Source organism: Schistocerca nitens, chromosome 8 (assembly GCF_023898315.1).
Source record: "Schistocerca nitens isolate TAMUIC-IGC-003100 chromosome 8, iqSchNite1.1, whole genome shotgun sequence".
In the NCBI taxonomy this organism is placed as follows: Eukaryota; Metazoa; Arthropoda; class Insecta; order Orthoptera; family Acrididae; genus Schistocerca; species Schistocerca nitens.
In genome coordinates this window covers 178,024,418-178,043,116 of record NC_064621.1, presented here as the reverse complement: position 1 = coordinate 178,043,116, position 18,699 = coordinate 178,024,418, and the positions used below count along the sequence as shown (strand labels likewise).

The following is an 18,699-nucleotide window of genomic DNA, read 5'->3' as shown; positions in this document are numbered from 1 at the left end:
GGAGAGAAATGGCGGAGTTTTGAAATTTGTAAGACTGGATGTCATGAACTGCTATATATATTATGACTATTAAGGTAAATACATTGTTTGTTCTCTATTAAAATCTTTCATTTGCTAACTATGCCTGTCAGTAGTTAGTGCCTTCAGTAGTTTGAATCTTTTATTTAGCTAGCAGTAGTGGCGCTCGCTGTATTGCAGTAGTTCGAGTAACGAAGATTTTTGTGAGGTAAGTGATTTGTGAAACGTATAGGTTAATGTTAGTCAGGGCCATTCTTGTGTAGTGATTTTTGTAAGTCAGATTGCGTTGCGCTAAAAATATTGTGTGTCAGTTTAAGCACAGTCATGTATAATTGTTCTAAGGGGACGTTTCATATGTCGACACTTAGCCGGGGATACCTCACTGGAATCTTCTGATTTTTTCTTGTAGTTTGTGTAATTAGTGTAGCTTTTGTTTATTGCTAGCGCGTAAATATAGAGTGAATTTCCTTTGTAGTTGCAGTTTTTCATTGTTGTACAGTAAAACAGTTGTGGCATGCATGTAGATTTGCAGCAAGTATTTCGCAGCTGCGCTTGCAATTAACGAGATATTATTTTCAGTGCTACGTTAATGTGTTCTCTTATTTTTGCTCTTCAAATTGTGCTTTTCTGTGTTATCGTGTGAAATATTGTGACAATAATGGCGTGTGTAAAACGTAATACTAGGCTCCAAAGTGAACTGAGAAATGACAGTGAAGACGAAAGCAGTATGTTAGCGCCACCGAGTAATGAATTAACTAATGTTCAAAGTAGTAATTTGGTAATTGTGCATAGGGAAATGGAGCGGGCTGCAAACAATGGTGTAGACAGTGAAACAATTAGTGAACAGGGAAGCATTATCGATCGATCGGTCGGCAACAGCTTGCCTCAGGAATCTGGAATGACAGGACACAATCTTGCAAATACTGTAGATTCAGGTTTTGCGTCCTCACCGTTTTCTCAAATAAGTCAAGACACATTTTCTGCTTTTCAAACTGCAAATATTGCCGGTTCAAATGCATTGCCGAATAGCACTGAGGAACATGTTTCAGACACCAGTGCATTGTTATTACAATTAATGCATCAAATGGGACAAAAGCTTCAAAAGTTAGACATAATGGAACAAAATCTTCAAAAGTTAGACACAATGGAACAAAATCAGAGACAAACACAGCAAAAGCTTCAAAAGCTAGACTCAATGGAACAAAAACAGAGACAAACACAGCAACAGTTAGACATAATGGAACAAAATCAGAGACAAACACAGCAAAATCTTCAAAAGTTAGACACCACACTTGAACAAACACGTGAAGATTTAACTACTGAGTTACATAACATTGAATCGAAATGTCAAAAAGTCTGTAATGACGTAAAAACACAGATTTGTGAGCATTTTCAACCTATTTTTTCGCGTCATGAAAATGCATTACAGAATCACGAAGCAGTCATAAAAGAACTGCAAACTATTGTTCATGAAAATCATGAGACCTTGCAAGCTAAAACTGACTCAGTTCCATCTACCGATTCGGTTACGCAACTTGCAAAAACTCAAGAAAACTTAAAGGACACAGTAGATACTCCGAAAATTGGTTCAGAAAGACACATGGAGGAAATTAGTTCATTATCAGAGAAAGTAGTTGAACATTCGGATCAGCTCAATAATTTATCTACGAAGGTAGATGATAATCTGAATGACACAAAACCGGTAGTCTTTAATGACACAGAGGAGTGCGAACAAATTAAGAAATTCAAACAAAATCAGAAACAAATTAATACGCAACACCAAAGAGAAATCCGGGAAGTACAAGATCAGCTGACACAGGTAATATAAGAATTACGTATTTCAGAGGACACTCGCGCTCCAATACGGGAAGAGGGACATAGAAATACGGAACAGCCACAAAATAAAAACACAGGACACTTCGGAAATTATGAAAGAAATTGGCAAGGTACACCGAATTTTGGGATGGAAACGACGTAACGATGACCGCTGTTCATTACTACACGTAAATTCAAAACATTTAAGAATTCTGGCAACGACATTCATCCACAAGCGTGGCTTCATCAATTCTCTCATTGTTTTCCTCCCAACTGGTCATTAGAACACAGATTAGAATTTATGTGTGGCTACTTAGAGAATGAACCAGCTGTAAGAATGCGATCGGTCATTCACGATTGCCGCAGTGAAGGAGAGTTTTACCATGCCTTCCTCTCAGCATATTGGTCTCAAGCCACACATGACCGAGTAAAACATGGCATCATAATGATGAAACATTTCGAAGAATCTGAATTTTCCAGTCTTGTGAAATATTTTGAAGACACGTTGCACAAGAATCAGTACCTGTCAAACCCATACAGCCCCTCAGAACTCATCCGCATTTGCTTAATCAAACTACCTGAACATTTACGACATATTATTTTGGCAGGACGTTGCAAAGATAACATTGAAGCTTTTCAGGGACTGTTACAAGAAATGGAAATTGACACTGACAATCGCGGAACGCGAAAACAGGAACACAACAATTACAGGTCACATCCGTTGCAATTCCGTGATGAAAGAAATAATAACTGGACACGACGAGGCTATTCTCATAACACAAATCGTGACCAAAACAGACACCACCCGTATGACAACAACTGGCAGAGTAATAGTTACAGAGAAAGTTCGCATTTCCGTAGTAATGAATATGACAGAGACAATAATTGAAACAGACAATATGGTAACCAGAACTATTATTATCAAGGGTGACAGAGTAATTTCAGACGCAACAATTCAGCGCGCAGTTACGATTCAGGGAGAAATTCTCCGCCACGTGACCGACAAGAAAGAAACTGTGGAATCTACCGACATCACGACAGACGATATAATCATAACGACAGACCTGAATTTTATCAGAACTGGCGGGATTCAAACAGAGCAGGGTCCTCTCGACAAGGTGAATTTGTAGAAGTTAGGTCTCCTAATCCCAATAACGACGCGCGCCAACAAAGAGACAGACAATGACTCGCACCGGCAGGCAGCCACGTGCGCCGGCTGGGCTTGAGAAAAATAACATAGCTAACCTTGAGAAAAATTCCAGTGTTCCTTACCAACGTAACCACATGATAATTGCGTTGAAACTGAAACTCTGCGTACTAGGAAGAGTAAAGGTTTACACCACATTGCACATGTAAAACCGTTTATTGAAAGATAATCTGCCTTTTAACTTTGTCTTAGCCATAAAACTTTTCACTTTACATTTCTAGTATGCTTTGTCAGACTTAGAATCTGTTAACATGCAACAATGTTTGAAGTTAAATATCCAGTCAAGAACCAAGAGAAATTATTTAAACAGAAATTACGAATGCATTGCTATAGTGAGCAGACGACACAGTGTTGTTATTTGTACATTCTTGCTTGTTAGTTCCACGATCACGTAACGACTATAAGGATCACATACTTAGAACATATACCGGCAACGCTAATGAGATTTTCATGCAACATTTTGGTTTACTTGAAAAGACATTCTTTATTTCAAGAACTTTCTGTGGAATTAAAGATGACTTAGCATTTGGTTTCTTTGACAGGTACACGATTATATCACGACGCTACTAATGTGTGACACAATTTACATTGTTGCTTTTGTGCTGTATCTGCTTTATATCTGCACAGTTTTTTCTGAATTCTTCTGGAAAGTAAAACATGTTTTAGTAATAACTTTTGTGGTATAGCTACAATGAGACTGCCTTTTCCGTAGCACAACAATACGTTACAGCACAGTAGTTTCTTCATCACGGCAATAATCGTAATAACTAAGATATCTATACGCAAAGCATTTCACTTTTATTTATCATTAGCTAAGTACATTGGCTTCTGCAGAACCTAGCTTTCGGAGGACGATAACTACGACACTTCCACAGAGATTATCTTACAACAAGACGCACAGTTTAGCGCTACAGTACACGTATTTGAGTGATTAATTTTGTACTTAAATCATTTATTTTTAAAGATATTTGAAGTACAATGATACAAAGGTTTTCCGTGATACATTTCAGTCCATTGCTGTAATCTGTAACACCTGAGGGTATAATTACATTAATCCTCAGGGGGGTACACGCTTACTTTGTGTACCATGTGTTTGGCAAGCACAAGGAGCCCTGGCTAATATGGTATTTGCTTATACAACTTTACACTTCGGTACCATATTTCTCTAACACATAAATTACACAGCTATCTGATCATTTAACTGAGAGACAAACATTTTTTTTACTACATCAGTGACACATGTTTATGCAGTTACACAGTTGGATAATTTCATACTTATGAAATTGTATTTTGTCTGTGCTTTGTGAACTGTTCGTATATTTTCAGAACCATTGTGAATGATATATTTGATATGGGATCACGATTTTTATAGTACGTTTGAGGTAGATGACACTATTTAAATGAGCAGAGAATTTTCTTTAGGTTTTGAAATTATTGCAGAAAGCTACGACGTTTTCAAGATTTGACTGAGGTGTTATGATGTTATTATTACGACGACGATGTCTATTATGCTGCTGAGGTACGTTTATGATCAATAAGATGATGCTACCATATATGAGGAATTTGATTATGCTACGTATTTCTTATGATGAAATATTGAAGAAGTGTCGACGAATATGTATGTGTGTAATAAAGTAAGGAGTAATGAACAGTGGTTAGGGTCTCTGATATGTGAAAAAGGATGTTGGAAACCAAGAATCATACTTTAAGAATTATGAAATGTGTGTACATGCGTGAATTTATTACAATGCTGTCGAAAATTTTTTGGACACTGTTATATTTATAGTATTTTGTTTCTACACTTTTCTACTGTAATTTCTCGACTTGTGAAATTTTATTTGTATATGAGACTGTCACTGTAGTGCAAACTTGTGTCGTAAATATTTCGGTAAGAAAGTTAAGTGACCACCTGCACGTAATGCGTCGTGGGCACCCAGCTGCGCAACAATCGCCTGGAAAAAAGCCATTTGTGTGTGCCTTTCAGAGGCACAGGTGAAAAAAAAAATAGGGGCCATTATCATCACTATTGACATTCCTTTGTAGAAAGCATCGCAAATACCACACGCTCAAACTTGAAAACATATGATAACACTGTGGAGCTCTTAATTTATGATATTTACTGAAATGTCTAATGAAATGACGAGAAATATTTTATGTCTATACACCTGATTATGACTACTGTCTTTCTAGTTGAGAGATTTTTTTTACTACCTTATGAAATGCCATATGGCTAATGAATGATGTTTCATGCCTTCCTTTGTACATATTTGCTCATTTTCTTTAATATCTAGTTTCTAGCTGCATTGCAGCATTGGTTATTACAAAATTTAATAGATGTACTAATATCACTATTTTCTGTCTACAGACCCAGTAAAGAATACGTTTCTCATATATTTTTTTAGAAAATAGAGCACAAATAGACATTTCCCTTCACAGGAACTGCATAAATATTTTTTTTTTTTTACAATTTGGTAACATGTCTGCTAGAGCAAGTTACAGTGATGCATCACTCTAGTGTTAAGATGGGACATAGCTATTAAACATGGCCATTTTTACTGTAATATTTTTTCTGCTTGGGGTTTGTCATGTTTAGATATAAGTTATTGCACTTGCTGCTCCTGTTTGCCAGGCATAATGTTACTGAATTAGACTTTGTATTATGCTGTTAAGCCAGTTTTACTACGGATTTATTTTTCATGTTTGCTGCACAGTGCCTTATATTAGTTGTAATATTGCAATTGCTTTGCCAATTTCCATTTTTTTGTCATTGCTGTGTTAATTGTTTTGTGCTGCTGCATTGCCTCGTCCCTTAGTTTATGCATCTGAGCTCAGTAGATTTAAGTTAGCTTAAGAGGGAGTAGCCTATAAGAGAATGAGTTGCGATGAATTTGAAGAAATACACTGAGAGGTTATACGAGAAAAGTACAGAAAGCAGGTATAGATAGGACTTTTTGGGAATAATGAAGAACGAAGGGAGATCTCCGAGAAGTAAAGAAAATTTTGTTTGCAAAATACTGCAGTAAAACAAACCCTGTCCTTTCCTTGTGTTATCCCACTGTGTGTTTGTGTACCCTTGTGTATTTATGTTCTTCCTGTCTTTATATGTTTATCTGATAAGACTTATGTTGTAGAATTTTTCTAATACTCAGCTACATGAACTATGATGAGGAATACTGTTATCCTCAAATATAATTTGCATTAATAATATGTTATTTACTTTGTAAAAATGTTAGACATTATTAATTCTCTTCTGTTTTAATGCTCATGTGTGAAGTTGATGTTTCAATAATTATTCTCATCTTTTATGTATTTACTTATGTCATAATTCCTGTAACACTGATGTATATGTTTATTTCTATTCTTTTGTAAAGCCCCTATTACTACAAATGTTATCTGTATTATTATGTTTTTAATGATGTATTTTGTACCTTTGTTATTGTATTCTTATGTTATAAAATTGTAATTGATACCAGTTCATCAAATTAAGTAACTTGTAAGTTACATTTCACTGCACACATTTCTGTTGGTCATAGTATATGGACAACATGTGAGAAGTAGGGACTCATAGTGTTTGCACGTGTGTTAATAATTCAGCAAGGGACTGGATAACAGCATTGCTGGTTCTAAGGACAATTAAAAAAAAAATCTGTGAGTGAACAAGTGGTGGTTTATGGACTTGCTATATTGTCCGCAAGACTCTTCGATGGTGATTGTGCACCTGCACAGTCGCAACAGATGGTTGCTGGCTGTCTCTACAAGGACTACAGTGGGTCTGTATCGTTGATGATCCACCAATACCATTATTTCTACAAGGACTGCAGTGGGTCTGCACCTCTGGTAGCCCACCAATACCATAATCTCTACCAGGACTACAGTGGGTCTGCTGTGTGATGACCTACCTACCAATACTCTTCAAAATTTCGACTGACTCTGCTGTGGGTTTGCTCTGTTGTGGACCAATACCTGTCTGCATGTCAAGAGTCAGCACTGTCTTTCCGTTGGAAGGACAACACTACTTCTTCAAGACTGCATGGAAATCCACTACTTCCGTGTGCATTTTCTTTTATTGCTCAGACTTTGAGGAAAAAAAAACACTGCAATTTTACTGTGATGGATGATCAAGACTGTCTTTATGGACTGTGAGAAAATTTTAGCTTTTGACCAACATTGTATCAATAAGTGTGTGCATTTGATTTCTTTGTTATTGTAATTGTGAAAAAATTTTAACAAATATGTATTGGCCAGTGCCCAAAAAAATTTGTAAAATTTTTTGTGGGGAGCATGGGGGCTATGTAAGTAGGCTGTTTATGTTTTCTTATTGGTAACGCCACGTAGCGCTCTGTATGAAAATCACTGGCTGTGATGTGTGCAGTCTGTGGCTGGTTTGCATTGTTGTTGGCTATTGTAGTGTTGGGCAGCTGGATGTTAACAGCGCGTAGCATTGCGCAGTTGGAGGTGAGCCGCCAGCAGTGGTGGATGTGGGGAGAGAAATGGCGGAGTTTTGAAATTTGTAAGACTGGATGTCATGAACTGCTATATATATTATGATTATTAAGGTAAATACATTGTTTGTTCTCTATTAAAATCTTTCATTTGCTAACTATGCCTGTCAGTAGTTAGTGCCTTCAGTAGTTTGAATCTTTTATTTAGCTGGCAGTAGTGGCGCTCGCTGTATTGCAGTAGTTCGAGTAACGAAGATTTTTGTGAGGTAAGTGATTTGTGAAACGTATAGGTTAATGTTAGTCAGGGCCATTCTTGTGTAGGGATTTTTGTAAGTCAGATTGCGTTACGCTAAAAATATTGTGCGTCAGTTTAAGCACAGTCATGTATAATTGTTCTAAGGGGACGTTTCACATTTAGTTTACGACTATGAGAAAGGACCTGTATCGGCAGTCACCAGATTATGATGACCAGAAATACTTGGAAAATTATCACTAAAATAACCTGAAAATATCGACAGAATGACGTAAAAATCATATAAAACATATGTAAAGCGAGTTCTAAAATGAACTAGAGTAACGAAAACCTTTATAGTAGGTTGGAATTCAAATTTAAAAAAGGATAATTAATTTAAATACGCTATGTTTTTCTTTAAAAAATCTCATTCTTTTAAGATTTACGAAAGCTGTTGTGTAATCATCTCAGAGACGACAGAAAAAGGGAAATTAATGTTTTTACCGCTGTTCCAGTTGATCCGCATGTTAGCTCCCGTGCAATCGCACGAGAAAGTGGCATGAGCCAGGCAAATGTCCTACGCATTCTCCATCGACATAGGCTGCAGTCCTGTTACATCTCTCGCAATCAAGAGCTGCATGGAAACGATATGAGAATAGTGTGAACTTCTATAGATGGGCATTAAGACAGGATACTCCAGGTGTATCCTTTATCTCGTTTAGTGATGAAGCCACACTTACCAATCATGGCTCGGTAAAAATGGCTCTGAGTACTACGGGACTTAAAATCTGAGGTCACCAGTCCCCTAGAACGTAGAACTACTTAAACCTAACTAACCTAAGGACATCATACACATCCATGCCCGAGGCGGGATTCGAACCTGCGCGGTAGCGGTCGCGCGGTTCCAGACTGAAGCGCCTAGTACCGCTGTGCCACTCCGGCCGGCGGCTCGGTAAACCGCCGAAATATGCACTATTGGTCTGTTGACAATGCCTGTTGGCTTCGTCAGGTGGAACACCAGCGTCCATGGAATATAAGCTTGTGGTTGAAAACTAAGCAGTGAAATAGAGAAACATGTAAGGAGTTAAACAAAAATTCTTTTTTAAATAATCTGTCATAGTTCATGTTTTATAACAAATCTGACCTTTACTTATGAATAACACTCGTACCATGTGATACAAAATTCATTAGTACTTACATTTTGTATTGTTTAAAACGAACTAGCTTTTATTTTTGAAATACCTGCAAGTGTCTGAAGATAAAGCGAAGTTCAGTGAAAACAGTAAGACCTATCAAAAAAATAAAAACATGTTTTTGCTACTCCGCGCCACTTGTTAAGAGTATTCCAAATTAGTTAATACATCCTGTCAATCTTTAGTTTCTGCAGAGTTACATTGGATCACGAAGAGCATTTTCAGGTTGTTGCTGAGGATAGGTTCGTACCTGGAAAAGGTACTCTCTACATCACAGGAGCGTATTTGAAGGCGGCAAGGTCGCTGCATCCCAGCTTTGGTTCATTGTCTTCAACTGTTGTGGCATTCCCAGGAATACTGTCACTAAATTTGCACAATGTAGAAATCCAGCATTCTACTGGAGATCACTTTACGATCTGTTGTTCACTTGGTCAACCACATGACGACGAGCTCGATCCCAACTCGCTCCGCACATTTTCACAATATCCAGGGCGTCACACAGCTGAGTACCAGCAACTCTCAGTCGTGTGTTGGCTTTTGATATCACAGAAAAGCTGGCGTTGGTGTTTTCCAAGTTTCCAGAAAAGATATTTGTAAAGACCCTCTTCACAGTTTTAACAGCACTTGATTCATTGTTATCAAGATCACAAAAGATTGCCTTCATTTTGGTCTGAGTAGTGCGGTAATACTCAGCAGCATTAAGCCAAGAACCCCATCATTTAAGAACGGACTGAGGGAGGTGGGGCAGTGAAAGTGCTTGTTCCTTGAATTTATGCATTATTAGCGGAGCTTTCAAATAGATTTTCATGCCACAAGAAATTAGTTTGTTCACATCGGGGTAATTTGGTCACACCTCTTCTGCAACTCTGTGTAAGGCATGTGCAAGGCAAGCGACGTACGCTATACTGGGGCAGAAATCTGAAGTCCCCTTGGCCGCCTTAGCCTTGTATGAAGCACCATCTGTTGCTAGCAGCGAAACATTGTTCACCTCATCCGGTCACAGCAGCTTCATAGAGTTGTCGATCAAAATGGCAGTTCTCGAGTTGAAACTTCCTGGCAGATAAAAACTGTGTGCCGGACCGAGACTCCAACTCGGGACCTTTGCCTTTCGCGAGCAAGTGTTCTACCATCTGAGCTACCCAAGCACGACCACGCCCCGTCCTCACAACTTTACTTCTGCCAGTACCTTGTCTCCTACCTTCCAAACTTTACAGAAGCTGTTCTGCGAACCCTGCAGAACTAGCACTCCTGAAAGAAAGGATATTGCAGAGAGATGACTAAGCCACAGCCTTGGGGGTGTTTCCAGAATGAGATTTTCACTCTGCAACGGAGTGTGCGCTGATATGAAACTTCCTGGCAGATTAAAACTCTGTGCCGGACCGAGACTTGCCCGCGAAAGGCAAAGTTCCCGAGTTCGAGTCTCGGTCTGGCACACAGTTTTAATCTGCCAGGAAGTTTCATATGAGCGCACACTCCGTTGCAGAGTGAAAATCTCATTCTGGAAACATCCCCAAGGCTGTGGCTAAGCCATGTCTCTGCAACGTCCTTTCTTTCAGGAGTGCTAGTTCTGCAGGGTTCGCAGAAGAGCTTCTGTAAAGTTTGGAAGGTAGGAGACAAGGTACTGGCAGAAGTAAAGTTGTGAGGACGGGGCGTTAGTCGTGCTTGGGTAGCTCAGTTGGTAGAGCACTTGCCCGCGAAAGGCAAAGGTCCCGAGTTCGAGTCTCGGCCCGGCACACAGTTTTTATCTGCCAGGAAGTTTCATATCAGCGCACACTCCGCTGCAGAGTGAAAATCTCATTCTGGAGTTCTCGAGTTGTTTACTGTATCGAAAGTTTCACACGTTAGGCGGAACATTTCTCCAGCCATGTCAACTCTCAGAACACCAACAACAACGTTTGAAACATAACGCCCACACATATGGGTGCTTTTTATCCATCGACACCCAGACCTTTTGGTCAGCAACACTAATCCTTATTTTGTTGATAACCTCCTCGTAGCAAACGGATAAATTGTTCATTCTCAGTGTTGATTTACCTGGAACTGGAGTGTTCTGTACTTCTCCACGAACTGTCTGAAGCGAGGGTTCTTCAGCTTCTCCAATAGGATGTTGCAAGACACCGTCATCTCACACAAGTATCTGAAGAATGATTGCACTGTCGAAGGCGGACCTGTCTGCTTAAATAACAGCGTTTGTCTGCTTTCATTTTCAGCACGTCTCTTCACACAGCTGCTGTGGTTGAAGGTATTACTATGTTGTTGCCCATTAAAGCGCTTTTCTGCACTAAACTTAACTTCACATAGTGTACAAAAATGCATTTCCTTGTCAGTGCTAAAGAGCTTCTCTCCAAAATCAAGAACGAAACCTCGCAACTTCATGCTGTCGAAGCATTTTACTTTCGACATGTCGAACCAGACTGACTTTGTATTCAAACTGAGTAGCGTGAGAACGTGTGCAATGTTTATTACATCGGAAGCCGCCTTCGTTGGCTTCGAGAGAGTTTTGTCGACCCCTTATTTGTGACAATATCACCTGAAACATTGTAATGTGAGCAGCATTTCCATGTTTTTATTCTTGTGTCCTTAAATATAGGACAAATATATGGATTTTTGGCATAAGTTGGGCGAAATATTATCTACTATGGCAAAAGTTGTTGGCCTGAATATGATCTGTTACTAATTAACGATGTAAACATGAATTTTATGCGCAATAAAAATACATTTTCATACGCTACCTAGATTCGTGCATAAATTGTTGCAAATTTTATACCACAGTTCAAGAAAAAAATACGACTTGTCATTAGAGTCCAGGCCCTAGCCATAATACTGGATAGTCACTTGATAAAAAAAAATAAGCTAGCAATATTATCTGTCAAGTCACAGGTAGTGATATTTACTCGCATAAATGTACATCATCTTGCTGCGTAGATGAAGTTATGAGACCCTATGTGAATGTTATCTTGGACTACTGTGCAATTCATGACTGATATGGTAATCCCACATCAGACATCGCTAGAATGGACGATAAACGGGCATTGGCTCCTATTCCGCCACAATTCTCAGTCCGAATACACTGCTGGGGTGACATCAATTAAATTACGACCCAGTCTTCTCTCTCTATGATACGAAATTAGCCCTTGCCAACTTACACGCAATACAGTACCGTCGTGTTGCAGTCGGAAGGATACATTCCACACCAAAAAATGCTCTGCTCTTGGACGCAACGGAAATGCGTCTCAACATTGGCGCCAGTTTCTGGGGGATAAAATTATTTTATGAAGAATGCAGACACTGGACACCACCACTACTCAGAAGTTAAAGAGCTTTTTCGGAGCAGCTATTAATTCTCTCTTGCAACAAGAAGCGTGCTTTTTAACAGAACTGCTATTTAAAAGGCGTACGCCTTCTGACCCACTTCACCTCACGAACCAGTACTTCGAAAAACCATTTTGGCTAAATGGCTCTGAGCACTATGGGACTCAACATCTTAGGTCATAAGTCCCCTAGAACTTAGAACTACTTAAACCTAACTAACCTAAGGACATCACACACACCCATGCCCGAGGCAGGATTCGAACCTGCGACCGTAGCAGCCCCGCGGTTCCGGACTGCAGCGCCAGAACCGCACGGCCACCGCGGCCGGCGAAAAACCATTTTCTCAGCTGCTCACTTAGTGCGACATTCATTTGCTCCACCAAAAGTAAGACGCCAAACATTAAGACCATATTCACGCGGCCTTGAAAAACTGAGTGACCGGATGCGATTCAAACTTTCACTCAGAAACTATAAATAACTGATCTACCATATGTCCTTGCCTTTGTAAGTTCATCTATGTACAAGATGACTGAGCGACTTCAGCTGCTCAGTATAAAATGCAAAATTGGAAACACCTTCGGCCGTTTATACACATTGACACCGGTGTGTCAGACCCACCATACTTGCTCCGGACACTACGAGAGGGCTGTACAAGCAATGATCACACGCACGGCACAGCGGACACACCAGGAACCGCGGTGTTGGCCGTCGAATGGCGCTAGCTGCGCAGCATTTGTGCACCGCCGCCGTCAGTGTCAGCCAGTTTGCCGTGGCATACGAAGCTCCATCGCAGTCTTTAACACTGGTAGCATGCCGCGACAGCGTGGACGTGAACCGTATGTGCAGTTGACGGACTTTAAGCGAGGGCGTATAGTGGGCATGCGGGAGGCCGGGTGGACGTACCGCCGAATTGCTCAACACGTGGGGCGTGAGGTCTCCACAGTACATCGATGTTGTCGCCAGTGGTCGGCGGAAGGTGCACGTGCCCGTCGACCTGGGACCGGACCGCAGCGACGCACGGATGCACGCCAAGACCGTAGGATCCTACGCAGTGCCGTAGGGGACCGCACCGCCACTTCCCAGCAAATTAGGGACACTGTTGCTCCTGGGGTATCGGCGAGGACCATTCGCAACCGTCTCCATGAAGCTGGGCTACGGTCCCGCACACCGTTACGCCGTCTTCCGCTCACGCCCCAACATCGTGCAGCCCGCCTCCAGTGGTGTCGCGACAGGCGTGAATGGAGGGACGAATGGAGACGTGTCGTCTTCAGCGATGAGAGTCGCTTCTGCCTTGGTGCCAATGATGGTCGTATGCGTGTTTGGCGCCATGCAGGTGAGCGCCACAATCAGGACTGCATACGACCGAGGCACACAGGGCCAACACCCGGCATCATGGTGTGGGGAGCGATCTCCTACACTGGCCGTACACCACTGGTGATCGTCGAGGGGACACTGAATAGTGCACGGTACATCCAAACCGTCATCGAACCCATCGTTCTACCATTCCTAGACCGGCAAGGGAGCTTGCTGTTCCAACAGGACAATGCACGTCCGCATGTATCCCGTGCCACCCAACGTGCTCTAGAAGGTGTAAGTCAACTACCCTGGCCAGCAACATCTCCGGATCTGTCCCCCATTGAGCATGTTTGGGACTGGATGAAGCGTCGTCTCACGCGGTCTGCATGTCCAGCACGAACGCTGGTCCAACTGAGGCGCCAGGTGGAAATGGCATGGCAAGCCGTTCCACAGGACTACATCCAGCATCTCTACGATCGTCTCCATGGGAGAATAGCAGCCTGCATTGCTGCGAAAGGTGGATATACACTGTACTAGTGCCGACATTGTGCATGCTCTGTTGCCTGTGTCTATGTGCCTGTGGTTCTGTCAGTGTGATCATGTGATGTATCTGACCCCAGGAATGTGTCAATAAAGTTTCCCCTTCCTGGGACAATGAATTCACGGTGTTCTTATTTCAATTTCCAGGAGTGTTTTTGAATGTACCATAGAGGCAGTGGCCGTGTTGCAAGCCTCCAGATCGTCAAATCAGTTGTACTGAAAAACCGCTACGGTCGCAGGTTCGAATCCTGCCTCGGGCATGGATGTGTGTGATGTCCTTAGGTTAGTCAGGTTTAAGTAGTTCTAAGTTGTAGGGGACTGACGACCTCAGATGTTAAGTCCCATAGAGCTCAGAGCCATTTTTTTGTACTGAAAAACATCTCGATGATCAAATCTGACTCGTTAACTTTGCTATAAGCTCTCAACAACGAAACAAAACGGAGAGGCGATGCCGTTTATTTTATGAACGCAATACAGAAGGCTGCTGAGCTGCAGCAGTACGGACCTTTGGTGAACTTTCTTCGCATACCATTGCACCAAGGGCTTCTCTTGACAAAGGACACAATGAGTAGTAGGGAGATGGGGTTCCTGGTGCACTTTTGATATCAAATTGATATACAAATTAATTAAACTGATCAATTAATTACCCCTACCCCCCACCTATCACCAACCCTGTCCCCGGATGATGTCATGTTTTCTCCAGTTGACACGTGGGTCCCTGTGCCCTCCGCCTTACCACACCTCCCCCTCCCCCACATACCCTATTAGCGAAATTTGTCTGGAATTTCGAATTTTATTGGGAACTTCAAAAATGATGGGAATTTCTTCGTCCCAGGGATGTAATAATGTCCCACACCCCCCCCCCCCCCCTCCCACAGAAATTGGCAGGAAATTCCAATTTAGGTGCGATTTTTTTTTCTCCACTCATGTGACAGGAATTGGTGGGAGAGGTTCAGCCTATACTTAGCTGTCATTGTGGAAGCATCGCAATGTGTTAGATCAAAGAGGTGAATGTGAAGGATAAGACTTTCAATAGCTTTTTTACATGTACACATTCAAAAGAGGGATGGAAGACTATGATAATGGAAGAGTGTAAGAAAAAGAAGCAGAAGAATTCGGTTCAGCAGATTGTGACAATGCAAAGGGATGGAGCCAAGATGCATTTCACAACTGAAACATGCTCATACGCATGTGCAAACTGTCGAGATATTCCGCATGAAGCATTCACTCTTCCAAAATGGAAGAGGTGGGCAGATGATGCTAATTCGCTTCAGTTGAAGCATATTCATATATGTGGTATATACCATTGGAGGGCAAGGAAAGCGTTTCTGAAGAAGAGAAATTTGTTAACATCGAGTATAGATTTAAGTGTCAGGAAGTCATTCCTGAAAGTATTTGTATGGAGTGTAGCCATGTATGGAAGTGAAACATGGACGATAAATAGTTTAGACAAGAAGAGAATAGAAGCTTTCGAAATGTGGTGCTACAGAAGAATGCTGAAGATTAGATGGGTAGATCACATAACTAATGAGGAAGTATTGAATAGGATTGGGGAGAAGTCTGTGGCACAACTTGACTAGAAGAAGAGATCGGTTGGTAGGACATGTTCTGAGGCATCAAGGGATCACCAATTTAGTATTGGAGGGCAGCGTGGAGCGTAAAAATCGTAGAGGGAGACCAAGAGATGAATACACTAAGCAGATTCAGAAGGATGTAGGTTGCAGTAGGTGCTGGGAGATGAAGAAGCTTGCACAGGATAGAGTAGCATGGAGTGCTGCATCAAACCAGTCTCAGGACTGAAGACCACAACAACAACATACCATTGAAGTGTTTCAACTGCTCATCCCCGTCCACTTCTCCCTCCAGCAACCCACCCTCTTACATCATTCAATGATTTTGTAAATATATGAGTAGATCGCATATTAAGAAGAAGAGCGGATGCATAAAACCTCATACTGTACAGAAGTCCGCTTAGTATATAACGAGATGTCAACTAAGCACCGAGTCATCGAGGCACGAAAGGTTGTTCAACAGAAGTTACGGCTTCTGAGGTTGGGACATTTGAAGTAGGAGCAGACACTGCGAGAAAAAACCTTTCAACCAGTTACTCAATCTGTCGATGGAGTCTCTGCGAAATTCCATAACTACGACAATGACGCTATTGCTGATTTCATAAACCGTCACAGCGACACGAGGATAGACAAAATATTCGGTGTCGGGGATGAAAAACCATACATGTTGGGCACACAGCCTATAACTTTAACTGAGACCATAATACACACCGGCGACAACAGTTTCAAAGAAAACCCGGTCTACTGAACCTCATTTTCGTAAGACATACAAAAACTGTAAACTATTCACATAAATCTGGAAATGTATCGTGAAATATTGCTTTTGAGTAATCTGCATAAGAATGAAAAAAGCTGAAGCAATGTGAAATGCAAATTCATTATGAAAAGTATATAGGATGGCGAAAAAAGTAGCTTTGGTAATGGTATCGACATTCAGCACAAAAGAGTGAGCAATCGACTCCTGCAGTATATATATTCTGACGATCCCAATGAGCTACTAGATCGGCTACAACTGCTCGTAGCATAGCTGCCACTGGTAATAGGCTACAGCTAATTCGGATGAGGTTGTTTCAGTAAAAAGGACAGAGGTATCATCGAATAAGTATGGAGACTATAGTTCGAGAACTACTCAAACCACCGTGCAACAAATACTTCGAAGATATGTTATGACTAAAGGTTTGGACGACCTGTGGCAGTCGGATCTTGTCGAAGTGAGGTCATATTCACGTGTGAATAACGGATTCAAAGACGAGGGTTGGAACTTGAAAAGTGGCAACTATTTATTTACAGCTCGTACAAAATAGATACGTGTTTAAAAGTTTTACTGACCTTCTGAGTAGTCACCAGCATTGTGTATAACCCGTTGCCAGCGATGTGGAAATCGTAGGGTATTCTTTAACAGTGCCAGTTGTGTTGACAGTTCGAGCGGCATGGTCTATTGCCCGACGAATCTGTAGCAGTTCTGAAGCGAATGCCGCGAAGTGTTTTTCTTCAGTTTAGAAATCGAGTTGAACTCACGAGGGCTTAAGTCAGAGGAGTGCAGTAGGTGGTATAGCACTTAGCAGCCCCATCAGTCGAACAAATCAGTAACAGCTTGCACTGTACATGCTTGAGCATTGTCCTGCAAAATGATGGTCAGGTCCTGCAGAAAGTGTCATCACTTCTGTCTCTAAGCTGGTCGTAGGCTGTGTTCCAAAAATGAACAGCGTAGAGACAGAAGTGATGACACTTTCTGCAGGACCTGACCGTCATTTTGCAGGACAGTACTCAAGCAGGTACAGTGTAGGCTGTTTCTGATTTGTTTGGCTGATGGGGCTGCTAAGTGTTTACCACCTACTACGCTCCCCTGACTTAGGTCCTCGTGAGTTCAACTCGATTTCTAAACTGAAGGAAACACATCAGAACTGCTACAAATTCGTCGGGCAATAGACCACGACGCTCGAACTGTCAACACAACTGGCACTGTTAAAGAATACCCTACGACTGCCACATCGCTGACAATGGGTTATACACAATGCTGGCGACTACTTTGAAGGTCAGTAAAACTTTGAAAAGCGTGTCTATTTTGTACGAGCTGTAAATAAATAGTTGCTACTATTAAAGTTCCAATCCTAGTATATTGTAATGGTCATCGATACTTATAAATTTTCTTGGGCATTAGGCTTGAAAGTGGAAACGGGGAATGATGCCGTGCATGTGTTAGGGCGATTGCTGCAGATGGGGAAAAATCGAAACCGTGACAGTCCTCAAACACATCTCGGCTGCAAGTTTTACAGTAGATATTTCAAGACTGTGATGTCACCACTCGACGTTCACGCACCCGAAGGCAGTGCGCATCGTCTTAATTATATATGCGTTGTGGGCAATGTTGTATTTACCCGTAGGCATTTACTTCCAATTTTGTGTAGTGTGGTCAGAAACTTCAGCTTAGGATTGTGTCATCTTTATTTGCGGCCCGCCTGAAGGCGAGTATCGTAGAAGGTCTGGACATAATAGTGAAAGCCCAAACGTGGATGCGATTCAATCGTCACGGCTCACACAAAGGAATCGATATCCTCCCGCAAATTATTGCACAGTATAATCCGACCAAACATCGCATTATACACTCCTGGAAATGGAAAAAAAAACACATTGACACCGGTGTGTCAGACCCACCATACTTGCTCCGGACACTGCGAGAGGGCTGTACAAGCAATGATCACACGCACGGCACAGCGGACACACCAGGAACCGCGGTGTTGGCCGTCGAATGGCGCTAGCTGCGCAGCATTTGTGCACCGCCGCCGTCAGTGTCAGCCAGTTTGCCGTGGCATACGGAGCTCCATCGCAGTCTTTAACACTGGTAGCATGCCGCGACAGCGTGGACGTGGACCGTATTTGCAGTTGACGGACTTTGAGCGAGGGCGTATAGTGGGCATGCGGGAGGCCGGGTGGACGTACCGCCGAATTGCTCAACACGTGGGGCGTGAGGTCTCCACAGTACATCGATGTTGTCGCCAGTGGTCGGCGGAAGGTGCACGTGCCCGTCGACCTGGGACCGGACCGCAGCGACGCACGGATGCACGCCAAGACC

At 41.9% G+C, this 18,699-nt stretch overlaps 1 non-coding gene across 1 annotated transcript; it reads left to right on the top strand.

Moving 5' to 3' along the window:
- The first annotated feature begins 10,566 nt into the window (after positions 1 to 10,566).
- Trnas-cga (transfer RNA serine (anticodon CGA)) lies at positions 10,567 to 10,641 on the top strand. Its single transcript has one exon. It is a non-coding gene; the product is annotated as a tRNA-Ser (tRNA).
- The last annotated feature ends 8,058 nt before the right edge of the window (positions 10,642 to 18,699 follow it).